Here is a 22,128-nt window from a genome sequence, read left to right on the forward strand (position 1 = left end):
TTCAGCTGGAGGGCAAGTTCCAAATGCAAGATAATGTGTTAAAATCCACAATTTTCCCTCCTATAGAAGGAGTAAATCAGGCAGAATCCGGTCTGGTGATATAATAGTGGAATCAAATGTGTTATTAAACCACAACAGGAGGATCCACACAAGGGTCTATCAACAGGTAATTCTGAACTTAAACATGAGGTCTGCTGATCCCAGTAAAACATGAGGCAGCAACCTCACCATGCAGCATTCCAAGGCCAAATTTCTAATTTTAGTGCAGGACTCTGACAGAGGTGAATGACAGACTGCACACTTTTTTATTCTGGCCGACTTCCTCTGAACTTTCTTAGGGATAGTGCCGGTGCGTGCCGTGGAAGAATCCTAAAAGGAAGGGGAGACCGAATCAGGCTCTACCCACACCACTACCGGCCAGATTCCTGACGCACCTGCACTTACGGGACCCTGGGACTCGTCAGGGGGGCTAGCATCTGACCTGTCACCTTCATCCATTGTAAGAAGCAGTGAGTAGGTCGTTATACAGAAACACACAGAATGCACATTTCCCCGTTTCCAAGGTTTTATACCTGTTTGGGCGACGACAGGGCCCATTCCCGCCTCCAGTGTTCCGTCCCGGATCACACGCCGCCTTCCAGGGCGCCGCCATATTCCGACCAGGAAATGCGGAAGTCTTTGCACCGCACATGCGTCAGCGTGCGTGTCAGGCTGGAACGCATGGTGCGCGCACACCCGGAAGTGCCACATGGCCGCGGCAGACAGCGGGATGCCGAGAGCCCTCACCTGAGGGAAGCGGCTTTTGCCGGGAACTTCTGCTCCACCGGCCGGCTGAGGGACCTCTCCTTTAGAGGTGTCGGCCAGGGGCTGCTTGACAGGCCGGAACGCGAGAGCAAGACCCCCCCCGATCCGCCTGGACCCCGTACATCCCGACGGGAAGACTTGCGTCCGTCCTGTACAGGGACAGGAAAAACTGAGGAAAGGGGGATGGGGAGGGGCTTTTAAACTCTTGCGTTTCCTGTCCCTGTAAAGGTCAAAGGAGCAACTCCTACCGTGCTGTCATGTGGCGTCCTGGAAATAGAATGTATTAACAAAAATGTATTCTGCACACAAAAATCACAAAACCAATAGATAGAAATGTAATTATTAAAAGGCAAAAACTAAGCTAATAGAAGCATTTCACAACATATATTTCAACACCACAGATATTCCACACAGATTTAACATCCTATGACCTCACACATACTGAGAATGTCCTTTGTTGCCTATATTAACCAATCAGAGCTCAGATTAATTAACTGTAGCAAAATAGAAGCTAAGCTGTGATTGGTTGCTATTGGCAGCCTGACAAATCTCCAGCCAACAGAAAGCCCTCCCCCTGACAGTATATATTAGCTCACACATACACATATAGACAGGTCAAGTGACTGACAGCTGCCGTATTTCCTATGTGGTACATTTGTTGTTCTTGTAGTTTGGGTGTTTATTAATCAGATTTTTATTTTTGAAGGATAATACCAGACTTGTGTGTGTTTAGGGCGATTATGTGGCAAGGTTGGTGTATGTGTGGTGAAATGTGTGCTGAGGGTGGTATATGTGTTCAAGTACGTGGTAGTGTGTGTGGCACATTTTGTGTGTGTGTTCATATCCCCGAGTGTGGTGAGTATCCCATGTCGGGGCCCCACCTTAGCAACTGTACGGTATATACTCTTTGGCGCCATCGCTCTCATTCTTTAAGTCCCCCTTGTTCACATCTGGCAGCTGTCAATTTGCCCCCAACACCTTTCGTTTCACTTTTTCCCCATTATGTTTATAGGGGCAAAATTGATTGGTAAATTGGAATGCGCGGGGTTAAAATTTCGCCTTACAACACAGCACCCGGCGCTGCCCGGGATAGTAACTGTCTCTCTGTTTCTCTCCCATTCTCTGTCTGTCTCCCCCTCTGTATATATCTCTTTCTCTGTCTGTCTCCCCCTCTTTATATGTCACTTTCTGTCTGTCTGTATCATTTTCCCTGTCTGTCTGTCACTTTCCCTGTCTGTCTGTCACTTTCCCTGTCTGTCTGTCACTTTCCCTGTCTGTCTGTCACTTTCCCTGTCTGTCTGTCACTTTCCCTGTCTGTCTGTCACTTTCCCTGTCTGTCTGTCACTTTCCCTGTCTGTCTGTCACTTTGTGTCCGTCTCTTACCCTGTCTATGTCTGTTTCTTACCCTGTCTGTGTCTGCCTCTTTCCCTGGCTGCATTGTGACATGCCAACATTCCATATAAGAAGGGCGTGGCTGCGCATTCTTCTGAAGTTCTGGCTGCACTGTGGCTCCCAGCTCCATTCGCTTTAATGGAGGCAGGTTTTTTGGCGAATAACTGTAAAGAGCGGGGTTAAAATTTCCCCTCGAGACATAGCCTATGACGCTCTCGGGGTCCAGAAGTGTGAGTGTGCAAAATTTTGTGGCTATAGCTGCGACGGTGCGGATGCCAATCCCGGACACACACACACACACACACACATTCAGCTTTATATATTAGATTTATTGATACCATTGTGGGGTAGATATGATTTTTTTTGATCACCTCTTATTACATTTTATTGCAGCCTTATCATAACCAAAAAATGAAATTCTGGTGTTGTGATTTTTTTTTTTAATTTTCATTACGTTGTTTACTGATCGAGTTCATTAATTTTATTTGAAAGATCAGACTTATGAATGCAACACTATCTAATGTGTAATTTTATTTTAATATATGACTGTATTTGGATAATTTCAGTGGCTTAGCGTGACTAAATCACTTGTACCATACAGTACTGCGGTGTCTCCGATGGACAGCGGCATGTAGCAGGTTAACAGGCGATGTCGGAGCTTTGCTCCACCTGCAGCTGTTAGAAGCAGATGATGGCTGAATGAAAAACATCGGCTTGCGAGCCTATATCAAAGTCAAGGAGCCGGCATTTGACAAATGTACATCATATGTCGGGAAGGGGTTAAAACAAATTTGAGTTATCTACATAATAGTAAAGGGAAATCTTGCCAAAATGGCAGCAGTTATAGCTGTAGGTAAGGAGAATTACACATCTGATGCAGATAACCGCTCATACAGTGTGCAACCTGGATACAAAACTCTGAATGCATCCTTCAAGATTAGGAGGATTTATGCACAGAACAGCGCTGAGCAGAGGAGGAAGCCGCAGACGCTCTCGGTTCACTGGTTCGGGTAAAAAAGACCAAACTGTGAAAATAAATCCTTGAGAGAGAAGAAATGAGCTCCAATTGTGAAATGCTCCAAAAGAGACCGAACTGACAAAAGAATCGGCTGAAGAAACCATGTCAGTAATCCTCCGACCGCACACACATGAGAAAAATAAATAAGCTGACAAGCGCAGGTAAATATTCAGGAGAAAGCAGGCAAACTACAGAGCCACCAGCAGCTCCAAGCTCTCACATGAGACAGGCAGCGGTATGTTTAGGTCACGTATGTTATGTATATGAACATAGTAAGCGCTGGATGCAGAATATTCCTATTCCATGTTCTCCGCTGTCTGCGGCCAGGAGGAGCTGAATATACGGCTGGTTACACGTGCGTCCTACGCCTCTGATCAAAGTCAATGCCACTGGAGGTAAAAGTGGTGGCTATGCGATAAATTATATGGACCTGAACACCCCTTTAAGAAATTTTTACAATTTATGAAGCCGGTGTGTATGAAATATAAGCAGTTTATAAATGGATATGTGACCTAGGAGTCAATAAAATGTCAGATTCGTTCTCACTGGGGGCATTTTTGGGGTACAAAGTGGTAGAGTAGAGATGAGTAAAGTGTTCATGTCTATTAAAAAACATGCGCCAATGGGATACACTTGGTCGGGTTTGTCCCAGGGAGCGGTTATTTTCCAACTATCCTAATAAAAAATGATCTGAAACTGTTAAATCATCAATCTGCCGGTAATGTCCAAAATGGCAAAGTAATGCTCTAGGCCTCCTAATTTGTGTTAAATTAGAAACTGTAATTAAGCGTCTACTTGTTAATAGGCAGCAAATGAACAATTACAGCCGGCTGCTTGTTTACACGCACAGTGCGGTTTATGGCGTTTGGGCTCAATTACAATGTTTAACCATTTCCCAACAAGTGGCCAAGTACCTGTCAATGTCCAGAACAAGCGGGCACAGGGCACAGCTCAACACTTATATGGTTACATGTTTTATTCTGGTTCAAATTAGCACGGGCTGCAATAAGGTTGTCAGAAAGGTGCGCGAGTCTCCCCAGTGCAGGGGTGGGAACCTTTATTCTGCCAAGGGAGGGGGTGGGGGCACCTACAGCCCTGGAGACGGCGGGGGCACCTACAGCCCTGGGGACGGCGGGGGGCACCTACAGCCCTGGGGACGGCGGGGGCACCTACAGCCCTGGGGACGGCGGGTCACCTACAGCCCTGGGGACGGCGGGGGCACCTACAGCCCTGGGGACGGTGGAAGATGCTACTGCTCTCCATCTGTCGGATGGGAGCGAATTGTGCATTAGCTCTGCCCACAAAGTATGTCCTGACATCGGCATTGGCCAGCGTGAGGACGTTATCCTTCAATGCATGTGAACGCAGCATCCAGTATTGAACACTGCGTGTGGATGTTCGCTGTACAAGTCAGGGTTTAACCCCTTAACGACCCATGACGTACTGGATACGTCATGGATCGTGTGCCGGCGGCGGTGATCCGCGCACATATCAGCTGTTTTCAACAGCTGACGTGTGCTTGCTAGCCGCGGGTGGAATCGCTTCCACCCGCGGCCATTAACCCCTTACATATCGCTGCCAAAATCTGGCAGCGATATGTATATGCGCGCCGCCATGACAGTCACTTACCCCGCCCCCACCGGAAGTCACGTGACATGATCACATGACTTTCGGTGGTTGCCATGGTAGCAAAGGGTCATGTGATGACGCCTCTAGCTAACATGACTTACTTCCTCTCAATGCTGGAATACAGCCGGCATTGAAAGTAAAGCACCAAATCTGCAGTTCTCAGCCCTGTAGCTGAGATCTGCAGATAGTGCAGAGCGATCGGATTGCTGATCGCTATAGCCCCCTAGGGGGACTAGTAAAATATAAAAAAAAAAGTAAAAAAAAAGTAAAAAAAAAAAAAAAAAAAAACCTAAAAAGTTCAAATCACCCCCCTTTCACCCCATTGAAAATTAAAGGGTTAAAAAAATAAAAAACACACACATTTGGTATCGCCGCGTTCAGAAATGCCCGATCAAAATATAAAATCAATTAATCTGATCAGTAAATGGCGTAGCGGCAAAAAAATTCCAAACGCCAAAATTAAGTTTTTTGGTCGCCGCAAATTTTACGCAAAATGCAATAACAGGCGATCAAAACGTAGCATCTGCGCAAAAATAGTACCGTTAAAAACGTCAGGTCGAGACGCAAAAAATAAGCCATCACTGAGCCTCAGATCCCAAAAAATGAGAACGCTACGGGTTTTGGAAAATGGCGCAATACGTGCGCCACTTTTATTGGACAAGCTTGTGAATTTTTTTTTAACCCCTTAGACAAAAGTAAACCTATACATGTTTGGTGTCTACAAACTCGCACTGACCTGAGGCATCACATAGATACATCAGTTTTACCATATAGTGAACACAGTGAATAACATATCCCAAAAACTATTGTACGATCACACTTTTTTTGCAATTTTACTGCACTTGGAATTTTTTTGCCGTTTTCCAGTACACTATATGGTAAAATTTATGGTTTCATTTAAAAGTACAACTCGTCCCGCAAAAAAACAAGCCCTTACATGGCAAGATTGATGGAAAAATAAAAAAGTTGCGGCTCTCGGAAGAAGGGGAGCAAAAAACAAAAAACGCAAAAACAAAGTGCCCAGGGGCTGAAGGGGTTAAAGGACCAGCAGCTGGCAAAAAGCTCTGCTGTACCTGGGAACCTGTCCGTGGGCCGCATTGAAGGTCACCGTTAAAAAAAGCATATTAACTCTCCCCTTGGAAAGCACAACCCCCATAGAGGGTACCAATCCTCATGTTGCAAGGATTAGTTAAATATTGTTACCCTTTTCTCTGGTTGTCGAGGGTAAGAGGGGGGAGAATTTAAAGTCATCTATTTTTGTTTTTTCTCCCTTCCCTCCTGACGTACCCTTGGAGGAGAGTTAGGGAGATAGAGGTCAGCTTGAGGTACTGAACCCTTGACTTCTTTGTCTTTCCCTTTCTCGCTTTTCATTCTTCTTCCTCCTAAAGGAATTCTGGTCTCCTCTCCACCTATACCTCTATACTTCTTTTCTCCCTCCCCCCCTCCCTCCCTTCGTCAAACCCCCCACTGCCCACAGTGTTCTTCCATGTAGGAGGTAGTGCTGCACTGGGACAGAATGCTGGGGCTCAAAATAGGCTCACTAAATGTTAGGGGATTCAACGTGCCCCAAAAGAGGTCACATATCCTATACGAGATGCACAAAGAGCCCAGATTCTTCTTATTCAAGAAACGCACTTTAAAACTGGCCATATACCAAATCTACACAATAGATACTTTACATACTGGTACCACAGCACGAATAATGAATCAAGATCTAAAGGGGTCTCAATCGCAATACACAAAAACCTGGTCCACACGTTTTTGGACTCCAAGACAGATGAGGCAGGAAGATACGCACTGCTAAAAATCAAAATAGGCTCTGTGGTCTATACGATTGCAGGTTGGTACGGACCAAATATTAAACTAAACGCATGCCGCTCTTTTTTAAAGGTTCTATCAGAATTCGCTGAGGGGGAGGTGTTGCTGGGAGGCGACTTTAACTTTGCATTAAATCCCACAATTGACGTGTCGACGGGGAGGAGCGCCATACCTCAGAGACGCTTGAATGCCCTGAAACGTGAGTTAGACAATCTCCACCTGATTGATGCTTGGAGAATCATGCACCGCACAGACAGGGACTATACATTTTTCTCCAATCCCCACCAGACTTACAGTCGCATCGATTTTATTCTGGTCAGCCAGAGAGTCATTTCGTGGCACCCGATAGCTACTATAGGGAATGTGGTTTGGTCTGATCATGCCCCAGTATTCTTGGAGGTTTCTCCGCCGGATTATCCAAACCGAGCATGGACGTGGAGGCTTAACGACTACTTGATGAACAATGCGTAACAGACTTAAGGGAGTCTATGGCATTCTTAATAGCCACCCACGCAGCGGACTCCACACCCCTACCGTTTCAGTGGGAGGCATTTAAATGTGTGATGAGGGGGACCCTAATAAAGCATGGGACACGGATCAAAAAAGAGAGAGCCCAGGAGGTAGCCCAGCTTCTCAAAAAGATCACTACACTAAGACAACACATAAATCTAATCCCTCCCTGGATGTACTAGCCAACCTCACAACAGCAAGAGATAAATTAAGGAAGCATTTGGATTGTAGGCTTCTTAAGCTGGGTTTACACACTGCAACATCGCAAACGACATCGCTGTAACGTCACCGGTTTTGTGACGTTACAGCGACCTCCCCAGCGACATTGCAGTGTGTGAAACCTATCAGCGACCTGGCCCCTGCTGTGAAGTTGTGATCGCTACAAATCGTTCAGGACCATTCCTAGGTCCTTTGTTTCCCGCTGTGCAGCATGCATCGCTAGCAAGTTTCAGTGTGTAAAGGGGACTTTACAGCGACTCCGCGGCTCTGTCTGTGTAGCGTCCTGATTAGCGGTCACTGGTGAAGGATTCACCGGTGACCGCTAATCCCCCGAGTGACTGAAGTGTCCCCCCCTCTCTCATACTCACCGATCCCCGATAACCGGCGCAGCACGGCGTTCACTCTGCTCCAGCGGCTTTTCCTTTTTTGAAAAAGCCAGCCGCTCATTAAACAATCTCGTATTCCCTGCTTTTCCCCGCCCACCGGCAAATATGATTGGTTGCAGTGAGACACGCCCATACGCTGAGTGACAGCTGTGTCACTGCACCCAATCACAGCAGCCGGTGGGCGTGTCTATACTGTGCAGTAAAATAAATAAATAATTAAAAAATCCGGCGTGAGGTCCCCCCCAATTTTAATACCAGCCAGATAAAGCCATACGGCTAAAGGCTGGTATTCTCAGGATGGGGAGCTCCACGTTATGGGGAGCCTCCCAGCCTAACAATATCAGTCAGCAGCCGCCCAGAATTGCCGCATACATTATATGCGACAGTTCTGGGACTGTACCCGGCTCTTCCAGATTTGCCCTGGTGCGTTGGCAAATCGGGGTAATAAGGAGTTATTGGCAGCCCATAGCTGCCAATAAGTCCTAGATTAATCGTGTCAGGCGTCTATGAGACACCCTCCATGATTAATCTGTAAATTACAGTTAAAAAACACACCCGAAAAATCCTTTATTAGAAATAAAAAAACACTAACAAATTCCCTCATTACCAATTTATTACCCACAACAAAGCCCTCCTTGTCCGGCGTACTCCACGGTCCTCCAGCATCGCATCCAGCTCTGCTGCATGCAGGTGACAGGAGCAGCAGAAGACACAACCGCTCCTGTCACCTGCACGCAGCTAATGAAGAGAGCCGTGTGATCGGCTGAGCTGTCACTGAGGTTACCTGGATCCAGCGGTGGCCGCGGGTAACCTCAGTGACAGCTCAGCTGATCGCGCTACTCACCGCCGCTCCGGTCAGCTCCACGCAGCCAATGAGGTGAGTAGCGCGATCAGCTGAGCTGTCACTGAGGTTACCCGCGGCCACCGCTGCATCCAGGTAACCTCAGTGACAGCTCAGCCGATCACACGGCTCTCTTCATTAGCTGCGTGCAGGTGACAGGAGCGGCTGTATCTTCTGCTGCTCCTGTCACCTGCATGCAGCAGAGCTGGATGCGACGCTGGAGGACCGTGGATTACGCCGGACAAGGAGGGCTTTGTTGTGGGTAATAAATTGGTAATGAGGGAATGTGTTTGTGTTTTTAATTTCTAATAAAGGATTTTTTCGGGTGTGTGTGTGTTTATTTACTGTCACTTACAGATTAATCATGGAAGGAATCTCGGGGAGACGCCTGACATGATTAATCTAGGACTTATTGGCAGCTATTGGCTGCCAATAACTCCTTATTACCCGATTTGCCAACGCACCAGGGCAAATCGGGAAGAGCCGGGTACAGTCCCAGAACGGTCGCATCTAATGTATGCGGCAATTCTGGGCGGCTGCTGACTGATATTGTTAGGCTGGGGGGCTCCCCATAACGTGGGGCTCCCCATCCTGAGAATACCAGCCTGCAGCCGTATGGCTTTATCTGGCTGGTATTAAAATAGGGGGAACCGCACGCCGGATTTTTTAATTATTTATTTATTTTACTGCACAGTATAGACACGCCCACCGGCTGCTGTGATTGGGTGCAGTGACACAGCTGTCACTCAGCGTGTGGGCGTGTCTCACTGCAACCAATCACATTTGCCGGTGGGCGGGGAAAGCAGGGAATACGAGATTGTTTAATGAGCGGCCGGCTTTTTCAAAAAAGGAAAAGCCGCCGGAGCAGTGTGAACGCCGTGCAGCGCCGGTGATCGGGGATCGGGGAGTAAGAGAGGGGGGGAAATCACCAGCAAATGAGGTGAGTAACGCGATCAGCTGAACTGTCACTGAGGTTACCCGCGGCCACCGCTGCATCCACCGCTGGATCCAGGTAACCTCAGTGACAGCTCAGCCGATCACACGGCTCTCTTCATTAGCTGCGTGCAGGTGACAGAAGCGGCTGTGTCTTCTGCTGCTCCGGTCACCTGCATGCAGCAGAGCTGGATGCGACGCTGGAGGACCGTGGATTACGCCGGACAAGGAGGGCTTTGTTGTGGGTAATAAATTGGTAATGAGGGAATTTGTTAGTGTTTTTTATTTCTAATAAAGGATTTTTCGGGTGTGTGTTTTTTAACTGTAATTTACAGATTAATCATCTAAGGTATCTCGGGGAGACGCCTGACATAATTAATCTTGGACTTATTGGCAGCTAGGGGCTGCCAATAACTCCTTATTACCCCGATTTGCCAACGCACCAGGGCAAATCTGGAAGAGCCGGGTACAGTCCCAGATCTGTCGCATCTAATGTATGCGGCAATTCTGGGCGTCTGCTGGCTGATATTGTTAGGCTGGGGGGCTTCCCATAACGTGGGGCTCCCCATCCTGAGAATACCAGCCTGCAGCCGTATGGCTTTATCTGGCTGGTATTAAAATAGGGGGGGACCGCACGCCGGACTTTTTAATTATTTATTTATTTACACGGCACACAGAGCCGCGCGGCATTAAATGAAGTTGGGTGAAGTTCACCTGCTTTTTTGACACGTCCCCAACGACCAGCTAGTCGCTCTGCAGGTCCGGATCGCTGTTAGGTCGTTGGCCAGGTCTGCCTGTTTGACAGCTCACCAGAGACTTTGTAGCGATCCCGGCTAGGCTGAGATCGCAGGTTGGATCGCTAGAAAGTCTCAGTGTGTAAACCCAGCTTTAGATTCCACAATCAATTTAAAAGACTACTATACAGCCACTCAGACAAAAGCACCTATTACACCCGCGTAACCAAGCTTTGCATGTTACTAAAATAAAGACACAGGGAAACAGACACGCAAGACCTCGTAAAAATCTTAAACCATTTTAAAGATTATTATATAGATCTATACAATATTCGGGGTAAATTCTCCGAAATGGCTCTGCGGGATCTACAGACCCGAATGGACTCATACATTATAGAGACAGCCCTACCTACATTAGACCAGGAAGACGCCAGGGGTGTGGACGCGGCATTTGTGGAGGGGGAGGTGGCCACGGCAATAGAAGACTCTCCGAGCGGCAAAAGCCCGGGACCAGACAGGTTCTCTCCCGCGTTTTATAAACTTTTCAAAACTCAAATTACTCCATTCCTCACAAAAGTATATAACTCAGTATCCCAGTCATCCCCATTTACTCCACAATCACTAGAAGCCCATATCACGGTCTTACCTAAACCCGGAAAAGATCAAACACTGGTGGCCAACTACCCCCCGATCTCACTAAGAAATATTGAAGTAAAAATCTTCGCGAAAGTATTGGCCAACCGGTTGGCGCCTCTTATGCCATCCATTATACACATAGATCAGGTTGGGTTCGTGCAGGGCATGGAGGCCCGAGACAATGAACAAAACAATACACCTAATAGCCAGAGCTATGTCGAGAGGAGAGCCCCTAGGGCTTCTTTCGATAGAGGCAGAAAAAGGCTTTCGACCGGGTACACTGGGGATTCGTGAACTCAGCATTAAGGCAGATTGGTATAGGCCCGAACTTTGTGAGCAAGATAATGGCATTATACTCCACACCATCGGCCCGAATTAGGGTTAATGGGGCCCTCTCGGACCCAGAGGAAATTAGAAGCGGTACCAGCCAGGGATGCCCTCTATCCCCTCTCTTATATATCATTGTTATGGAGCACCTTGCGGTAGCCATTAGACAGAACTCCAGTGTACACGGTCTGAACCTCGGAGATAGGGAATTTAAGACGGCCATGTACGCGGATGACCTCCTGCTCTACACGTCCCAACCTCTGATCACCTTCCCTTCCCTACTAAAAGAATGAGCGATTCTGAAATCTGAACAATTTTAAAATATACTACTCCAAAACTGAGCCATTTAAAACCTCTTCCTTAAAACAGAAGAAGTTTAAAAGAAAAATTCCTGTTTCGAAGGCAGACATCTTCGATAAAATATCTAGGGGTATCGATTCCATCCAATTTGGGGACGCTTTATTCCTTAAACTACCAACCCTTGTTAAATAGAATCCTAAAGGACATGGAAGAGTACAACAAACGGCCCCTTTCGTGGTTCGGTCGCATAAACGCTTTTAAAATGGATATACTATCATGATTCCTCTATATTTTTCAGACAATACCTATAAACCCCCCTCCGGCCTTCTTCAAGACACTGAGGTCCGCATTAGTACGCTTTGTATGGAAAGGGGGAAAACCAAGGATTAGTTATCAGACTTTGACCAGGCTCAAACAGAGGGGGGGCAGATTGCCGGACTTACGTACCTATCACCGTGCTGCTCTGGTGGCCAGGCTGATAGACTGGCGATTCCACCAAGAGACCAAGCAGTGGGTGGCGTTAGAGCAGCTTTGTACCCCAGTTCCACTTAGTTCGCTTCCCTGGCTGATGCCAGAAGAAATAGAGGACATAAGGAGGCAGGTGGAGCCAAACGGAATATTGCTCAAAGCGACATTAGAGGCATGGGAGGCCATAAAGATGAAAGGTGGCCTGATTAGCTCGCCCACTCCCCTGGCACCTTTGTTCGGCAATCCGGGCTTCCGCCCAGGTTATACGGCAGAGAGATTTCTTGGATGGCAAAGGAGATCAGACATCAGATTGGGGCAGTTCCTACAGGGCAACGACGTGCCCTCTTTTGTAGACCTACAGGCTGCATTCCCGGGGAGACGATTGAGGTGGCTCGAATATATCCAACTTCGCTCCTTTGTGAAATCCTGGCTGAAAGGGGTGCGGCCCCCCTCTCCAAACACGTCCACCCAGCTTGAACATATATTTTTGTGGGGTTCGCCTAAGTCACACCAGATCTCCCTCATTTGTGGTATGATGAACAGACACCTTCACTCTGGGGATCCTAGTCATATTAGAAGATGGGAATCAGAATTAGGCTTCAGCCTCTCCGATGATGAAAAATAGAAAGCGTACATGTTCTCCCAGAAGATCTCAGTAGCATGCAATGCCCAGGAAAAGAGCTAGAAGTTATTGGCAAGATGGTACCAATGTCCAGCTAACTTGCATAGAGCCTTCCCCTCGGTCCCGGAGGAGTGCTGGCGCTGTGGCTCAGGTAGGGGCACGCTATTACACATTTGGTGGGGATGTAATAGAATATCCGATTTCTGGATTCAGGCTTTTACAATCTACAACCAAATGACAGGAGAAAACATAGCTCCCTCCATAAAGATTGCTCTTCTTTCTATTCTACCCGGCTCATTGGGGCGTCAAAAGAAGTGCCTTTTGCGATTCTTTTTGATTGCGGCCAGAGCAGTCATCCCAAGACACTGGAGATCCACAGTGACCCCTGGAATGGGTGAATGGCAGGCGGAGCCATCTCATCTGTGCCATATGGAGGAACTTTCATCTTGGGTTACGGGCACCAACGAGAAGTTTATCAGACTCTGGCAGCCGTGGATCATGTTCAAGGACTCCCCTGCCTTCAGGGATCTGTTCCAGTGACAGCACACTAATAACTCCGCTTTTACCTCCCTCCCTAGTCCCTTTGTGAATGTTTTCCCCACCCCTCCTTTCTCTCTATTCTGCTATCGACACACTCTCTAACATAGTCACTTTCTAGCATGGTATAACATATAGATCGGTGGGTTTAGCTATGCAAAAGGAGAAAATGAAACACTATAGCAACATGTAAATACGAAACGGTCACAAGGGTTCTGGGAGACCAAGAGATAGAGCAGATAAACTAGCAAATCCTAAATAAAAGTATATATTGGTCAGTAAGTGTATTATGAGGGCTTTATATGTACCAAGGGCCGTGGCCCACCTAAGGAAACTGTAGTGGCAAATCCTCTCTATTTTTTCTGTATGTATGTTATATGTTCTTTTTTTGAAAAATATTAATAAAAACGGATTGGTTATAAAAAAAAAAAAAAAAAAAAAAAAAAAAAAAAAAAAAAGAAGAGCACATTAGTTGCCAAAGATTTGTGGAAACTCAAATGTGAGTAACCAGGAACCCATTATCTACCAGAGCTGCTTTGTTCCAGAACTGCCACCTCCCTGGAGGCTCAGAAAGGTGTTCAGTGCTCATAGACACGGCCAAGGGAAGGAAGGCTGAAACTGACCCCCACTGAACAAAATGCAAGAGGTGAAACTCCAAGACTGGGCCAAGAAATACCTGAAGATGGATTCTTCAAAGTTGTTATAGACTCATGAAATAATAATAATATAATAATTTTTATTTCTATAGCGACAACATATTCTGCAGCGCTGTACAATTCAGAGGGGACATGTACAGACAATATGAGACAATACAAAATAACAAAATTAAGATACCAGGAGGAGTGAGGGCCCTGCTCGTAAGCAAAACAGTCTATGAGGGAATAGGGGAGGCACAAAAGGTGAAATGAGAGGAACTCTTTATGGACCAGAAGAGAGGCCATGTGCCTAGATCAGTAATGGGCACAGACCTCCACTTCTACTCCAGCTCACTGGAGGTGGAGTACTGCTATGTGCTGGTATTATTTAAGATGAGCTACTTGGACCTTTTTGGGTTAAAGATGGACTAAATCAACTCCCAAACCTACTGCCAGTCATGTACTTCAAGAAATGGTACAGGGAAAAAGTCATTAAAGAAAGCCATTAATTTTATGCAGGACAATGCTCCACTGCAGGGATTGAGGAACTTCACTGCTAGTAAAGGCCTTAAAGGGAACCTGGCACCACTTTTTCGGCCTATAAGCTGCGGCCACCACCACCGGGCTCTGCTATTCAGCATTCTAACATGCTGTAAATAAGAGCCCAGGCTGAAGGTATAACATAAAAACACTTTATAATACTTACATAACGGTCGCGTGGTGGGCCATATGGGCGTCTCCGTTGTCCGGTGCCTCTTCTTTCAGCCATCTTCGTCCTCTTTCTGAAGCCTGTTTGCATGACGCGGCTACGTCATACACACTCGCCGGTCCTGCGCAGGCACACTACAATACTTTGATCAGCCCTGCTCAGAGTATATCAAAGTGCGCCTGCGCCGGACCTGAATGCCGGCGAGTGTGAATGATGTCGGACGCGTCATACACCACGAATAGAGAAGGAGAACAAAAGAGGCGGCGCTGTCACCGGAGGTGCCCATAAAAGGTCCACAGCGCGACTGTAAGGCTATGTGCGCACTAGAAATGTGAAGTTTCTCAAGAAAATTTCTTGAGAAACTTCTGCCAGTGAAAGATTTCCGGACCTGCGGAAAAAATCCGCACCAAATCCGCATGCGTTTTTGCCGCGGATTTGCCGCGAATTTGCCGCGGATTTACCGCAGGTTTGTCCCTGCAATAAATAATAAAGATAATCGATAGACAGATAATGGATAGAGGGAAAGATGGATAGATGAATAGATAGATAGATAGATGAATAGATAGATAGATAGAGGGATAGATAGATAGATGAATAGATAGATAGAGGGATAGATGGATAGATAGATAGATAGATAGAGGGATAGATGGATAGATAGATAGATAGATAGAGGGATAGATGGATAGATAGATAGATAGATAGATAGAGGGATAGAGATAGATAGATAGATACATAGATAGATAGATAGATAGATAGAGGGATAGATAGATAGATAGATAGATATAGAGGATAGATAGAGGGATAGATAGATAGATAGATAGATAGATAGATGAGAAAAACCTATATAATGTTCCACCTCCCTGCATTTTCTAAGCTGGCACCCTTTAGTGACTTTCATGTGGCACTTAGGCTACTTTCACACCTCCGGTTTTTGCTATGCGGCACAATCCGGCACTTTGCATGAAAATCGCAACCGTTTTTTTTTGCTGCCGGTTGCGATTTTCCTGCATAGACTTTAATTAGTGCCGCATTGTGCCGCATGGCCTTGCGTTCCGTCCGTTTTTTGCCGCATGCGGCAGATGTAGCCGATGCGGCGGCCGGATGGAACGTTGCCTGGCACGTTTTTTCGTGCGGCAAAAAAAACCGCATCGCGCCGCATTCGGCCGATGCGGCACATTTTTCAATACATGCCTATGGCGGCCGGATGCGGTTTTTGCCACTGCGCATGCTCAGTAGCATGCCGCAAGCGGCAAAAATCGGACTGGCCGCAAAGGAAAAACCTATGCAAAGGATGCGGTGTTTTCACCGCATCCGTTGCATAGCTTGCACAGCCGGATTGAGCCGCAGAGCTCAAGCCGGATGTGTGAAAGTAGCCTAAAGGGTGCTTAGCCTTGTATTTAGCCATAAAATAAATAAATAATTAAAAAAAAATGACGTGAGGTCCCCCCATTTTTTGTAGCCAGCTAGGGTAAAGCAGACGGCTGCAGCCTGCAGACCACCGCTGGCAGCTTCACCTTGGCTGATAATCCAAAACAGTGGGCACCCCACGCTGTTATTTTAAATTATATAAATAATTTAAAACAAAAAACGTGGGGTCCCCCCCATATTGGATCACCAGCCAAGGTAAAGCGGACAGCTGGGGTCTGATATTCTCAGACTAGGGAGGTCCACTGTTATTGGACACTCCCCAGCCTAAAAATAGCAGGCCGCAGCCGCCCCAGAAGTGGCGCATCCATTAGACGTGCCAATCCTGGCGCTTTGCCCCAGCTCATCCCGCGCCCTGGTGCGTTGGCAAACGGGGTAATATATGGGGTTGATGCCAGATGTGTAATGTCACCTGGCATCAAGCCCTGGGGTTGGTGAGGTCAGGCGTCTATCAGATACCCGACATCACCAACCCAGTCAGTAATAATTAAAAAATAGACAACAAAAAAAGTTTTATTTGAAAAAACACTCCCCAAAACATTCCCTCTTTAACCAATTTATTGAAAAGAGCACAATCAATTCCACGTCCGGCGTAATCCAATAAGGGGGGGGGGGCACGGCGATCCATACTATAGTCGCTGTCCCAGTCAATGAAGAACAGAATGTTCCCCATTGGCTGGGAGAGCAATGCAGTGACCTGAGCTAACATCAATAGGTCAGCTCAGGTCACTGCAGGGGATGACGAGCGCTGCCATCAGGAGCATAGATGAGATCATTACCTTCTGTGATCATCTCCTGTACTGCTGACGTCAGCGCTGTCACTGACTTATCGCGAGAGCCCGTGACGTCACCGCTAGTGACAGTCTCGGGCCGCTCGCGAGTCGGCCCTAGACAGCAGTGACAGCGCTGACGTCAGGAGGCAGGAGATCGTCACAGCAGGTAATGATCTCACCTCCTGACAGCAGCGATCGTCATCCCCGCGGCTCCCAGCACTGCAGGATGTCAGTGTCTGCCTGCGCTGCCGCGTGACAGGCTGCTGACACTGCGGGCAGACACTGACACCCTGCAGTGCAGGCAGCCGCGAGGCCGGAGCAGGACACACACTGCACAGACACCTGGAGGTCGCACGGAAGTGCTTCTGTGCGGCGTCCAGGGAGTGCGACGTGTGTTTACTCTGCTCCTCTTCCTGGCATAATGACATCGCTTACTGCAAAACCGCAGGCAGCGATGGGCATTACCGCAGGTAAATCGCGGCTATTCCGGTGGTATACCGCACATCATTGCTACCTGCGGAATACCCCCGGAATACCCCCGGTACCTGCGGAAATTAATGGACATGCACATTTTCTCAAGAAAGTTTCTCGAGAAAATTTTCTCAAGAAATTTTCTTGAGAAAAATCCGCACAGTGCGCACAGCTATTTTTTTTTCTCATTGAATTTCATGGGAAATGTCTGCACAAAGATTGCAGACATTTCTCAAGAAATTTCCGGGGCAAATCCGCGGGTAAATCCGCGGGAAAAACGGTCTAGTGCGCACATAGCCTTAGGTAAGTATTATAAAGTGTTTATGTTATACCTCCGGCCTGGGCCCTTATATACAGCATGTTAGAATGCTGTATATAAGAGCCCGGTGGTGGTGGTCGCAGGTTATACACCAGAAAAGTGGTGACAGCTTCCCTTTAAAGGGAATCTGTCACCAGGTTTTTGCTAAACCATCTGAGAGCAGCATAATGTAGAGACAGAGACACCAATTCCAGTAATGGGTCACTTACTGAGCTGTTTGTTGTCATTTAAAATAAATTAAAATAAAAAAAAAAATGGTCACCACTTTACCTGCTAAAAGTTATTTGAATGTGGAGCTCCATAACCCCACCCACACCTCTGTGCCAGCTTTCTGCCCATATAAACTGACAGAGAAAGCTGCCAATCAGTGGTGTGGGTGGGGTTATACAGAGCTCATGAATATGTATAAAATATTTTTATGCTTTAATAAAGATAACAAAAAAAATCCTTTTTTTTTTTAAATGTGCACAGGAAGACAACATATGGAGGAACAACGATGAATAGAAAATGGTTTAATTGCTATAATGCAACATTGGCCAACATCTAATAGTCAGGAGTCTATCAGGATATGAACCGTAAAGGGTACTATGACAATAAATGTCAATATATTAATAGATAAAAAAAGTATCCTGATAGACACCACTATTCAAAGATAAGTTGCCACATCAAAATTACAAAGATGAATGTATTAAATAATAAAAAGTTGATCCATACCAAGAGAACACCCTGCACAGCAAATGCATGTATGAAATGAAAGAGCATGACAATATTAATATATTAATATGGTAATGGGTATAGTACAACAATGTATATAGTACAAGAGGTATATACAATATAATGTAGAGTGTCAGGAGGTACACCTATTAATACAAGTAATGCCATAGTAAGAATCCAAATGGAAAAGTATGGGCAAAACATTAAGATATGGTGTAGTGTGTCAGGACTCCTATTAAATGAACCAGCCAAATAAAGATGTATAAAGTATCCCCAATAGATGCTGAATCTTACCACAGGACACCTGACGTGTTACGCCGTAGCTTTATCACAAACGCGCTTGGATAAGTGGGACTTGATAAAGATATATTTAAAGCACCACTCCAGTATTTTTTTCTATTTTACCGCTGGAGTGATGCTTTAACTCTAAGTTCCCTGCACCCTGTCTTATACTCCCCTTTCGGTGTCTTCATCTGTTTTTACCAATGCTCCTGTCAGTGTCGGGCAGTTTGTGACCTGCTGAAAATTCCAGTGAAGTGTGCCGGAGGTTACAAAATCAGTACAACTCTATACAGCAGGGGTGGGCAATTAATTTTCCCATGGGGCTGCATTAGAAATTGTTTGTTTAGAGGGCCGGACTAATATAATTACCTCAGTTCTACCCAATATACTACATTACTACACCCCCTCCATATACTACACCTGTAATAAACTACACCACTACACCCCTATATACTACACATGTATTATACTACACTCCCTCCATATACCTGTAATATACTACACCCCCATATACACCTGTATTATACTGCACCACTATATAATACACCTCCGATATACTACATCATTACACCCCTATATACTACACCTGTAATATACTACATCACTACACCCCATATACTACACCTGTAATATAGTACACCCCCATATAGTACACCTGTAATATACTACATCACTACACCCCTATATAGCACACCTGTAATATACACCTCCATATAGCACACCTGTAATATACTACATCACTACACCCCATATACTACACCTGTAATATACTACACCTCCATATAGCACACCTGTAATATACTACACCTCCATATAGTACACCTGTAATATACTACACCTCCATATAGTACACCTGTAATATACTACATCACTACACCCCATATACTACACCTGTAATATAGTACACCCCCATATAGTACACCTGCAATATACTACACCTCCATATAGCACACCTGTAATATACTACACCTCCATATAGCACACCTGTAATATACTACACCTCCATATAGTACACCTGTAATATACTACACCTCCATATAGTACACCTGTAATATACTACATCACTACACCCCATATACTACACCTGTAATATAGTACACCCCCATATAGTACACCTGTAATATACTACACCTCCATATAGCACACCTGTAATATACTACACCCCTATATACACCTGTAATATACTACACCTCCATATAGTACACCTGTAATATACTACACCTCCATATAGTACACCTGTAATATACTACATCACTACACCCCATATACTACACCTGTAATATAGTACACCGCCCTATAGTACACCTGTAATATACTACACCTCCATATAGCACACCTGTAATATACTACAACTCCATATAGTACACCTGTAATATACTACACCCCTATATACACCTACATCACTACACCCCATATACTACACCTGTAATATAGTACACCCCCATATAGTACACCTGTAATATACTACACCTCCATATAGCACACCTGTAATATACTACAACTCCATATAGTACACCTGTAATATACTGCACCTCCATATAGTACACCTGTAATATACTACACCCCTATATACACCTGTAATATACTACATCACTACACCCCATATACTACACCTGTAATATAGTACACCCCCATATAGTGCACCTGTAATATACTACACCTCCATAAAGCACACCTGTAATATACTACACCTCCATATAGCACACCTGTAATATACTACATCACTACACCCCATATACTACACCTGTAATATAGTACACCCCCATATAGTACACCTGTAATATACTACATCACTACACCTCCATATAGCACACCTGTAATATACTACATCACTACACCCCATATACTACACCACTATATACACCTCCATATAGCACACCTGTAATATACTACACCCCCATATGTCACACACCCTGCTCCCCATACAGCCTGCACCCCCATATCTCACACACCCTGCTCCCCATACAACCTGCACCCCCATATCTCACACACCCTGCTCCCCATACAGCCTGCACCCCCCAGATCACACACACTACACCACGATATATCACACACCCTGCCCACATATCTCACCCTGCCTGTACACCAACTTACCCCTCTCAAACACTCTGCACCCCTTCACATCCTTCTGTCATTCTGCAGCCCTCATATGCCACTCACCCTGCAACTCTATCTTCCCACATATGCACTCACCCTGCAGCCCCCTCCCTCTCATGTCCCCTCTTTTCTCATTACCAGTCATCATGTGTCCACATCTCCTTCAGGATTCAGTATCTTTGCTTTCTGCCCGGCATCCCGTGTCTCCTCCCACACAGTCACATGGGCGTGACGTCATCGCAGGTCCTGCAGCATGAATTATTCCGTCTGCTGTGCTGCTCCTTCTCCTGCAGGGCGGGTGGGAACTTTTGAAATGACAAACGCAGCGCAGTACTGACAACGTCAGAGCGCGCGTGTCACTGACAATTAGTGCCGGCAGGGAACAGAGGAAAGACTCCTGCGTTCCGCTGCCTGCACTTACTGTGCGGACCTGCACAGGATCTCTCCCTGCTCGGCACGCTGCAGCCCGGCTCCACTGCACCGGCTGAAGACGGGCGGGCCGGTCACAGAGAGTAGGCGGGCCGGATGTGGCCCGCGGGCCGCCCCTTGCCGAGGTCTGCTATACAGCCTAATTCTGGCTCCCAGACTCCGACTGAGCACTCATGTGGTAACCTCAGACTTCCGGACAGTCAGACTCAGAAGTTATTGGCACAAGATGGCACCGTAGGACTGGAGTGACGACTAAGAATGATGAAAACATTGGAGGGTTCGTAAAACACTGGGCTAATGGACTTCGGTTTATAGCTCCACTCTAGTGGTGAACAAAACCCCAAAAACTGCATAGTGCTTTAAGGTAATTTGTTACACCAAGTGTCTGACATCCCAGGATAAAATTTTAGGCAAGGGCGGAAATTTCGTTGGTGCAACCTGTAAAGCTGCACAGGGACCCAAGAGGTTGACGGAAGGCATTTCCACCATCAAAGCAGCTGGCATTGTGCGTTATGATGATCTATTGGACTGTAAAAGGGTCATATACTGTTCTTGCACAGGGGCCCTTACTATAGGGCAAGAAAAGCTGAGCAGATATATATAAAAATTTGGGGTACAAAAATTGCATATATGTTCTGAAGAACATATTTGCAATCTGTGTAAAACAGACCGTACACTAACGAATGTGAGTCATTGTGCTGGGGTATACAAGTAATTTCCCATTAAAAAAAAACAAACAAAATACAACAACCACCACCACCCTTAAAGGAGTTGTCCGACAAACTCAAAATTTTTTGTTAAACTAATCTGTGCTGTATTGTCATATAAAACACCCCTACATTGTTATTTTTTGTTTTCTAACTTTTGTTCCTCTTGAATTATCCCTTTATTCTCTGCAGTTTTGTTTACATTCAGCTCCAGCAAACATGACCACTTCCTATGCTAAACCTCCCTGTCAGAGCTGTCACCGCCCTTCCCCAGTGTCCAGCCCCACCCCTGCACACACATTCCATGTCAGTATTCTGCCCAGCACTGACCTGTTATCACTACAGCTTTGCAAACAGCTCCACATCAGCATCTGCACACCACACACACATATG

The 22,128-nt window shown here is 46.1% G+C and overlaps 1 protein-coding gene across 2 annotated transcripts in view; it reads right to left on the minus strand.

The window, feature by feature from the left end:
• PALS2 (protein associated with LIN7 2, MAGUK p55 family member) overlaps nucleotides 1-22,128 on the minus strand; it is a 257,887-nt gene that overhangs the window by 36,739 nt on the left and 199,020 nt on the right. The window lies entirely within an intron of this gene.

This window comes from Anomaloglossus baeobatrachus, chromosome 6 (genome assembly GCF_048569485.1).
Source record: "Anomaloglossus baeobatrachus isolate aAnoBae1 chromosome 6, aAnoBae1.hap1, whole genome shotgun sequence".
NCBI classification, from domain to species: domain Eukaryota; kingdom Metazoa; phylum Chordata; class Amphibia; order Anura; family Aromobatidae; genus Anomaloglossus; species Anomaloglossus baeobatrachus.